The 10,373-nt window shown below is 37.9% G+C and overlaps 1 protein-coding gene and 1 long non-coding RNA gene across 4 annotated transcripts in view; both read left to right on the forward strand.

Annotated features, from left to right (window-relative positions):
• The first annotated feature begins 487 nt into the window (after positions 1-487).
• Positions 488-4,573, forward strand: LOC106052223 (uncharacterized). The gene is made up of 3 exons (XR_008780377.1): positions 488-742; positions 2,206-2,558; positions 4,228-4,573. It is a non-coding gene; the product is annotated as an uncharacterized LOC106052223 (long non-coding RNA).
• Positions 4,574-8,731: 4,158 nt separating this feature from the next.
• The window catches only part of LOC106077578 (3-oxoacyl-[acyl-carrier-protein] reductase FabG-like), a 9,510-nt gene continuing 7,868 nt past the window's right edge, over positions 8,732-10,373 (forward strand). For all 3 annotated transcript variants that reach the window (XM_056043068.1, XM_056043070.1, XM_056043071.1), the window contains exon 1: positions 8,732-8,990. The gene's annotated coding sequence lies outside the window, so the exon portion shown is untranslated. The remainder of the gene's footprint in view (positions 8,991-10,373) is intronic.

Below are 10,373 nucleotides of genomic sequence, written 5' to 3' on the forward strand. Positions count from 1 at the left end.
AAGTTCAGGTCTGAGACTGGCATGTAACTGTTAAAAGGTCAGGTCTAATACTGGGATGTAACTGTTAAAAGGTCAGGTCTGATACTGGCATGTAACTGTTAAAAGGTCATGTCTGATACTGGCATGTAACTGTTAAAAGGTCATGTCTGACACTGGCATTTAACTGTTAAAAGGTAGGTAGGCGTATGATACTGGTATAGGCCTATAGGCTAACTGTTAAAAGGTCAGGAAGGCTATGATACTGGTATATAACTGTTGGACTAAAAATGCAGTTCTCAATCCCAGTTATACTTGTGTGCCTGCTGAAAAAAAAGTTACCGTGGAGGTATTTGGACAAAGAAAAAAGAGAGTTGAATCATCAGGGCGTCTTAAATGGACGAGTCTTAAGTTTAGATAAACATGCCACAACCTACTAAAATTGAATCCTGCATATAATTAACATTAATACTTGCTCGAGATAGAGAGGGTTAACAATTAGTACGCCCTGCATTAATAACTTCCTTCTCTGCCCCTGACATCGTTGTGACAGTGGACTGTGATACATTTACACGTTACCTGTTGTCTGCAAGTCAAGGATTAAATTAGATAGGGGAGATGACTGGAGACACCGCATCACACGTACTTATGTATTAGACTGCAGTTGCCTAACTTAGATGACATGAGATTCTCCACAGTTTGGGATATTGGCCCGATTCCTTGCCTTGTAACAAGCTACAGTGTTAAAAGTTGATAAAGTTCAGAGGTTAGTTGCTCTCTGTCACTTACCTATATTTAAATTATAAACTGTCGTGTGTTTTTAAGAAAATAGGCCAAATACATCGAAGATAATTTAGATTTATATTGAAATTTAACGTGTTCATTACATTTTACACTTATATCATTCTCAATGAATTTTTACTTTTAGCAATTTGATGTAAAATAAATGAAGTATTTATTTAAGTAATGAACATGAGATTAAATATATAGACCTAATTAGTTGTTTTGTTGTTGTTGTTTTTGGGGGAAGGCTTTCTTCGACATATGGGGGGGGGGTGTCTCTGCCTCTTTTTGGGTTGGCTTTTTTTTTTAAATAACATCAAAATAATAAACGATTTACTATTTCAATTTAAGTACTATTAACAACAATGGTTGTTAATTTTATTTTTGGTTTTAAGTTAGTTAAAAGTCACTCTAATGCGCAGTTTCTAGAACTTTGTAATAATTAGCAATATTATATAGACGTCAAAGGACTATTTAATTTTAAAACAAGTCAATGTAATTTGAATTTATTTGTCAGAAAATCCTTTTTTTAAAGCACTTTAACAACAATGGGGAGGTCATCTTGGAAAACTCGTATAAGCCTATTAACTAAAAGGCTAGGTTTTGTTGTTGTTTTTTTATAATTGACATATCTTCGATCCAAAAACAAAGTGTTGGACGCTAGAGCTGCTAAATGAAATTGCCCTGCAAATAAATAAAAGTTCTTTATAACGGATCTACAACAAGACAGTGAAATATTTTTTAAGTATTTACTTTTCCAAATAGGAAAATGTAGAAAAGTTTAGATTTGGTTGGTGCTACAAGTAGGCTAAAGCACGTCGTTTTAAGATGGGAGCATCACAACTACAGAACAAGAAGAAAAAAAGCTTATCCGTCCTTAAAACGACATCTATCAATAATGTACAAGCTATTTCCCTTATTCGATATCCAACAAAACAATGAATTACCAATAATTAATTTTTGTTTATTGATTCATGTTTTGTTAGGTACACTAAATAATTGTTGAAAGTATCAAGTTGATCGGAGAATACGTGAAGGAGAAATAAAGTTAATGATTATTTAAAGAACTAAACCCAACAAATTTAACCATATCTGTGAATACTGAAGTATTCGTTTCTCTTGCTGATATCAAACAAAATAATTAATTGCCAGTAATTGATTATAATAGTGTAATTTTTTTTTATTGATTCATGTCTATGCCAATGAATAATAGTGCGAAGTTTCAGCTTGATTTGATAATTGATGTGGGAGAAATAACTTGTACTATTTTTTTACCAGACAGACAGAGAGAGTTGATATAAGCTTTGTAAAAACTGCTATTTTTACGAGTAAAATGTATAAAATACATTCACATATACATTTAGTAACTAGGCCTATAATATTATAATTATAATATTAAAAGAAAACGTTTTCTAATCGTCTTTTTTATTTCTTTTTTTTTCCCAGGCATATTTTGGCTGCCTCGTGTCGCTGTGTGAGGGATGTCGCTAAAGACCGAAGCCCCAAAGAGTTTTTTTTTTTTTAAATGTTGTACATGTATAACAGGAAATAAAAGAAAAAAAAAAGATTAAACACAACCAGACATTTTGTTCTCTTGTTCTTATAATCTGATCCTTTTTTTCAGCGCTTATCTTTCATTGAATCATAAAGAAGTCTAAAAGAGCAAAGATTTATTTTTTGTTTTCTGTTTTCAGGTGGACTGATAGAGAAGTGTAAACCGAGAAAAGGGAATCGTAAATTTATCGACAAGAACAAAGTAGTCTAGAAACAAGTAGACACGTCAGTACTGAGAGCAACAGGTCTGTAGTTGTTGTTTTGTTGTTGTTGTTGTTTTTATTTTGTTCCACAAACAAAAGCACCTTCCTGCGAGAGGATTTGTCTAGGATGTAAATCATGTAATAATGTTCAATTGGAAAGGAATATGCGAAATATGTAAAAGAGGCAAAGCTAGACTTTGTCTTTTTATCGTTGCTAACAAATCGTCTCGTATCAATTTATCTTTGCTAACAAACCGTCTCGTGTCAATTTATCTTTGCTAACCAACCGTCTCGTGTCAATTTATCTTTGCTAACCAACCGTCTCGTGTCAATTTATCTTTGCTAACCAACCGTCTCGTGTCAATTTATCTTTGCTAACCAACCGTCTCGTGTCAATTTATCTTTGCTAACCAACCGTCTCGTGTCAATTTATCTTTGCTAACCAACTGTCTCGTGTCAATTTATCTTTGCTAACCAACCGTCTCGTGTCAATTTATCTTTGCTAACCAACTGTCTCGTGTCAATTTATCTTTGCTAACCAACCGTCTATCTCCTAGTATTGCAATGTCATCTTGTATGGCAATGTCATTTGCAGTTTAAAATATTGTTATAAACTTGGTGGTGGCACAGAGAGGGGTAGTGGTGTGTGTGTAGTCAGCCGACGCAAATCGCCCTAGGCCAGCGCTAGAGGAGCGGTCAACCGTGACGAGTTACGACGGTCAGCCGAGACAAGTGTCAACACGGCAGTTCGGGAAGGATCGACGGCGGTCCGGGAAGGTTCGACGTCGTGAACAGAGCTCAGGAGCGTCACGAGAGTTGTAGTCATCTGACCACCTAGAAACGTCGAGCGGCGTTCTGTCCGGTTCGAGAAGGCCAGTAGGGACCCTATATAAGAGCGGAGGCGACGCAGTCAAGACGGTTGAGAAAAGGGGCTCAATACAGCAAGGTTCACGACAGAAGGTTCAGAAAGGAGGTTTACGACAGAAGGTCCACTACAGTCCGGTCGACTACAGCACAGTTCAGCGGTGTGGTTCTGTACGGAGCATTACGACGGTTCAGTGCGGAGTACTGTCAAGTACAGTTGAGACGGCTGGCGTCTTGATCTTGGTCTGCGATCGAGTCCGACACAACGAGCCTAGTGTGTGAAGTCAGTCCTGAACTGTTGAACCCGGTGCAAGCCCGGAACGAGACGGAGAGGCCAGTGCAAGAGTCGATACGGCGGAACGGCTATTAACAAGAGAGATATTTGTACAGTGTACGTGTTGCCAATTGTACAGTATTGGCTGTTACTTATTCAACTATTAAAGTGTTACGTTACTTTGGAGCCCTGAGTTGTCAAGTTCTTTAAGTTGGTGGTGTATGGTGCAGTTTGCAGAGAGCCTGGATAGTGAGATACGTAACAATATGTTTCTAGTTTGGCAATGTCATCTTGCAGTTTAAAATATGTTTCTAGTTTGGCAATGTCTTCTTGGAGTTTAAAATATGTTTTTAGTTTGGCAATGTCATCTTGGAGTTTAAAGTTGTATGTGAGGTTAATCATCTATACCCCCCCCCCCAGAAGCTTTCTCTTATCTTTCAATAAGTCAATCCCTTTCATCTGTATTGAATATCCAACTAATGATCAATAAGTATCGAAACTATATTAAAGCCTACAGTCGAACTTATTCGTGTGATTTATTAATGCAAATTTTGTTTTCATTTTTTTTTTCAGACCGTGAAATATGAAAGAGCACGAGACAGTCTCCAAGATTGTTCTACTGGAAATCGATTTAGAAAATCCATATCTTAAATTGAAGTCGTCAAACTTGTTGGGTTGATCCTGATTGGATGGAGATGTTCTGTTTATTTAATTTTTTTTTTCTTAAATTTAAGCGTCACCCTACTAAGAAGATGGAGCGTATGATTAGTTTTCAAGCACGGAGAGCAGTAATACCATCCTAAGAATCAGCAAGATATTTTATTTAGAAATATGTTTTGTTTTATAAATTCTACTTTCCAAAATAAACAGATTCGAATGTTACTTTTTTTTATGTTGAATAAAGTTATTTATATTTAAAGACATATAATTTTTATCTTTTTTTTTTTCAATTTCCTTTTTTTATACAGACTAGTCACTAAACTAATTTAAGACTTTGGAGAGGTGACGTTATAAAGATAATTTGTATGGAAACTCAAACTCAGAATCGGATCCATTCAGGCAGGCAAAAGGCGGATTTCATTTATTTCGGCATGAAAATCCGAAGCTAAGAAGTATGAACTATCCCCAAACAAACAGAGGAAACTTGTGCGTGTCGAAATTATTGCTAGACTGACTGGTGACATTATACCAAAGTATACGGAGATATATTCATGTTATTGTTATTATCATTATTACATTCAGGGGGGGGGGGACTGTGTGTTAAAATCGGTCCGGGCATTTCTATACCATCCGGCCCTTAAATTGTATATTATATGATGGACATCACTGGCGGATCCAGGGGGGGGGGGGGGCGATCGCCCCTACCGCCCCCCCCCCACTCGGCCGACCCCCCCCCCTTCGGGGGGGGGGCGGACGAACTTTAGTATAGGATTCACACAATTTGTATACGAATTTATTACTTATGTTAAAAATATATACTAATTATTTATATTTCAACCTATTTTTAGATTATTTCGCCCCCCCCTCTAGTATGTTGGCCGATTTGGTGGGGTCGGGAGGGGGCGATGGTATCAATCCCGCCCCCCCCCTTTAACTTTCGAGTGGGGGGGCGGTCCAATTTATTGGTAGAAATCACAGCCTGCTAACAAAATCAATTAAATATCTATATCCTTGTAACTTGTTATTGATATTTTAACCGATCTTTATATTATGTCGTTCCCTGTTTGCCGATTGGTGGGGGGAGGGGACGAATATCTCTTCTGCCCTTCCCACCTAAACCCTTTGAGTGGGGGGGGGGCGGTCCGTTTTTATTGAGAAATCATAGTTTGTGAACAAAATTAGTTGAATTAATATATAAATTTTATATTATGTCGCTCCCTTTCTGGTATTTTGACCGATTCGGTGGGGTAAGGGGGGGGGGGCGATTGCAAGTACTGCCCTCCCCACTCTAGCCCTCTGAGTGCTGGGGGGGGGGCGGTCCTATTTTTGTGGAGAATCATAGTTTGTGAATAAAATTAGTTGAATATCTATATAATATAAACTACGTATTGATATGTGACCCATTGTAAATATGTCGTACCACACTCTAATCTCAAATTGTATCATTAGAAAATTTAAATGAAAAAGGGTTGTACCAGGTGGGAGGGGCGATACATGCAATCGCATTTCCCCCATCGGACAAATCAATACTTTTTCTTTTTGTTTTGTATTATAGTTAAGAAATTACAAAATTTAAAAAATCTGTCACTAATATAATTTATATATACTATAAATTAAATTCTTATATCGAGTCACCCAATACCTATTCTTTAATGCCAAATGCAATCTTTAGCAGAAATTAGTAAAGGAGCGAGGATTAATCGTTTTCACTCTACCGCCATTCCCATTTCCAGACAGAGTTTTTGTAATTTCACATGAAGTTATCATAAGTATTTTAAGAAAGACTTTGCATTGGAAAAGTTAGAATTCAAACGAAATTTTTCAGTATAAGAGTCATGATTGAGATGAGTTCTAGACTCAAATAACGTTTTCATAGTCGCCTTTTCCCAACCTTTACTCAATCTGATATTTTTCTAGCTAAATAAATTTGGGACTATAACTCACAATTTATGCTAGAGTTTTCTTGAATACTATTTATCGAATAAGTTTTTTTTCGGCGGCGATCCTCAAAGCAAAAATCTAAATACGTGGGGTATCCTATCTTTTCAAGGAACAAATCGGTTTTATTTGCAATGTATTATGGGTCTATAAATTCAAATTAGAATATTTTTCAAGTACAACATTATTCGAAAGGTCGTTTTTTAATAGTATGAATAATGAGCTTCAGGTCAGCAGAATGCGTTTCTGCAGTGAAGAATGCAAGAAAACGCTTTTGGCGTCGGGGCTTCGCCCCGAACTCCATTTATGAGTAATGAGTTGTAGATGTCAGGAGAATACGTTTCTGCAGAGAAGAATGCAAGAAAACGCTTTTGGCGTCGGGGCTTCGCCCCGAACTTTATTTATGGGTAATGAGTTGTAGATGTCAGGAGAATGCGTTTCTGCAATGAAGAATGCAAGGAGAATGCGTTTCTGCAGTCAAAAAAGCAAGAAAACGCTTATGGCGTCGGGGCTTCGCCCCGAACTACATTGTAAAGAATGAGCTGTACTTGTCAGGAGAATGCGTATCTGCAGTCAAAAAAGCAAGAAAACGCTTATGGCGTCGGGGCTTCGCCCCGAACTCCATTGTGAAGAATGAGCTGTACTTGTCAGGAGAATGCGTATCTGCAGTCAAAAAAGCAAGAAAACGCTTATGGCGTCGGGGCTTCGCCCCGAACTCCATTTATGAGTAATGAGTTGTAGATGTCAGGAGAATACGTTTCTGCAGAGAAGAATGCAAGAAAACGCTTTTGGCGTCGGGGCTTCGCCCCGAACTTTATTTATGGGTAATGAGTTGTAGATGTCAGGAGAATGCGTTTCTGCAATGAAGAATGCAAGGAGAATGAGTATCTGCAGTCAAAAAAGCAAGAAAACGCTTATGGCGTTGGGGCTTCGCCCCGAACTCCATTGATGAATAATGAGCTGTACTTGTCAGGAGAATTCGTTTCTGCAGTGAAAAAAGCAAGAAAACGCTTATGGCGTCGGGGCTTCGCCCCGAACTCCATTGATGAATAATGAGCTGTACTTGTCAGGAGAATGCGTTTCTGCAGTGAAAAAACCAAGAAAACGCTTATGGCGTCGGGGCTTCGCCCCGAACTTCACCAGAGAACCTTATAGCGCTGCCCCAGTTGTTTTGGTTTTCGCCGAAGGTTGAAAATGCTGCTTTTTTTATTCTCATATTTATATATATATATATATATATATATATATATATATATATATATATATATATATATATATATGTGTGTGTGTGTGTGTGCGTGTGTGTGTGCGTGTGTGTGTGTGTGTGCTGTATGCACGTTTATGCGTAGGGTTAGGGTTTACTGGGCGTTAGGGTTAGGGTTTGGAAAAAAATCGCCCCCCCCACTCCAAAGTTCTGGATCCGCTAGTGATGGACATCCATTTCGAGGTCCATCTGTCCTCAAAGTCATTCTGTTAAGTTTGATAATGTGTCGATAACTGAACGCTTGCATACAATGAACTCTTACCTTTTTTAAGAAATATAGTAGGCCTTAGGTTGCTTTTTAATCGCTAAAAGTGTGGGCCCTAAAATGATGAAGGCTGTAGACTATTACATTATTTCGGAAAGTGTGTTAGATTAAATTACCATTACACTGTAGAGTCTGTAAACACGACGCTCCGACGGCCTCTTTTACAATAACTTATAATTATTGTTATTAAAAGTTAAATACGTTATATAATGACATTCATGAGGCCCTTTAGGTGTCCCTACCGGCCCATTTGGGTACCGGCCCACCGGGCATTTGCCCGAATGCCAATATAGCCAGTCCTCCCCTGATTACATTGTAGGTATTCTAAGAATATATGAAGTTATGTTTCTTTGGGAGCCTGGCCTAAAGGATTTTTTTAATGCTCCTCTAATTGATGGTTTATTGAGGGCCAATCGATTATTCAAGGCCTCAAGGAAGAGGCCTGGTTAAGTGTCAAAAGTAATCTGTTAAAGATAAAGATTTTCCAGTCCTATAGCCAAATTTTTACTTTTTTTACGTCTTGAAAATTGTAACAGCCAAATTAGAGTTTTCCCAATCTCGCCAACGAGCTAGTAATTCTTTCCTCAACGAAATACAGCAATTCTCGAATTTCTAGGAAAATCGTCAGAACAGTTTCTTTCCATTTCTTTCCAGGCTCCATAGTTTCCATGAATATGCGACCTGAATAGAGGAATTGTAAAAAAAAAAAAGGCACGGGCGGTGGGGTCAATGATTGTAGGCCTACATGAGCAATTACCTTTTATTTGTATAAGGGTTATTGATTACAGGGGCTATATGATATTTTGTTATTTTTGTTATATTCATTGTGTAGGGGAGGGGTGATTCTCAACAATGCCAGTAACATCTGTAGCGATCTATACAACACTGAAACAAAAAATGTTGGGCTCAGCTAGTTGTGGGAAGGATTGGTAGTTAATGTGGTTTTAATAAGTAAATCTATTGTTATACTGATATATTCATCACATGGTATATACGAGATAACTGTGTCAGCAGGCGATGTAATAATAAATGGTTTGTAGTTACGACTACTGTGTTAATATAAAGGGGAAATAACCTTACGAAGTGGCCGTCAGTAACCGAGACAGAGTGATCTGCCATCACTTCGTTTTGATGCAAGTCCATAGTGTTGGTAATTTAGTTTGATACAGCGTGATACGCAATGCTCTCTTGTACACAGCAGTAAACACGGTGAGTAGGGCTACTGTTTTATTTCTATATTTTGTATCGCTTCACAACAGTAAAGAAGCAATTAATGTTTTAATAGATGCTTGGTGCAGAGGCGTCCTTAAGGGGGGTTATGGAGTGTCTGTGTGTGTGTTTCTATGGTGATGGTGGGAAGAGGTTAGCGATTTAGTTGGTGGCTATGTTATGTGAATGATGCAAGATAAGCGGCATAGTAGTCAGCGTTTTGAGGGAGGAGACGACTCCAGAAGGCCAGAGTGAAAAGACGTGTTTTTGTAGTGAGTTAGATTTTGTTCAGAATACCATTTTATATTATTACTAAAGTCGACTATATTTATTGCATTTTATCTCAATTTGATTTTGCCTATCTAGTATGTAAAGCAGAAAGTAAGGCGTATGTATGTAGCTATGTATGTATGTCCCGCTTAGAAATAATAACCGTTTGACCAATCTTGGTAAACCTTGGCACAAATGTTCATTAGATCATGGCGAAGACCGTAGCGTATGTTTAATGTCCCAACCACAACCTGCGGGCCGCGGGTCATATCCGGCTAGCATTGTAATTAAAGTTCTATTTAGATCTGTTCACAAACTAAGTTATTCCAGTTATTGCAAGTTGATAAGTTAAGATAGAATATGCCTACAGCGGTTTAGTTGATTACCAGCAGTTTGTTGCTACAACGATCGTCCATAACAAGGGGGAGTCAAGTGGAGCGAGCTGGAGGCTACGAGCCTTAGAGGGGCCCCACGATAGAGAGAATCATTAGTCACCGTCAGCCCATCGTACAACTATTCGTGGCTTTGATATTCGCGCACGGCTAAGTTTTTTTTAAATATCCTATTCTGAGGCGATGTGCGTGTCTTGATATGAAGCCGTAATTTTTGGCAACTACTCGTGTGGCTTAAGAGGCAAATCCTTGACCTTGATACACATTCAAGGTCACAAACTTAGGCTTAGTTGTAGCTGATGACATAAGAAATAGAGGACTTTTTAAGCACTATGTTCCATATTCAAGGGCCAGTTCATAAAAAAAAAGAACTCTTAGTGGTCAAAGTGCCATTAGAGCGTTGCAGGAACTAACCAGGAACAAGAAAAACATTATAAAGACTTTAAAAAAAAAAGACAATACTTCCTTTATAGAACTTATAGAGCGATTGTTTTTCCTCTAAATAACTAATGAATGTTAGATTAATTACCAATGAAGCATTTTTACTCCCCCCCCCCAACCCCCGGAGAAAGAAGCCTGATTAAGCGAATGTATACTACACCTTATAATATTCCAATGATAGGCCTTTAGATTTAGACTTAGACAATTTTCCTGAAGATTAATTTATTAAACTCGTGAATAATAAATGCCTTGCATTCGGAAATTTTCCGAACTCGATAGT

The sequence above is a fragment of the Biomphalaria glabrata genome, chromosome 10 (genome assembly GCF_947242115.1).
Source record: "Biomphalaria glabrata chromosome 10, xgBioGlab47.1, whole genome shotgun sequence".
Classification (NCBI taxonomy): Eukaryota; Metazoa; Mollusca; class Gastropoda; family Planorbidae; genus Biomphalaria; species Biomphalaria glabrata.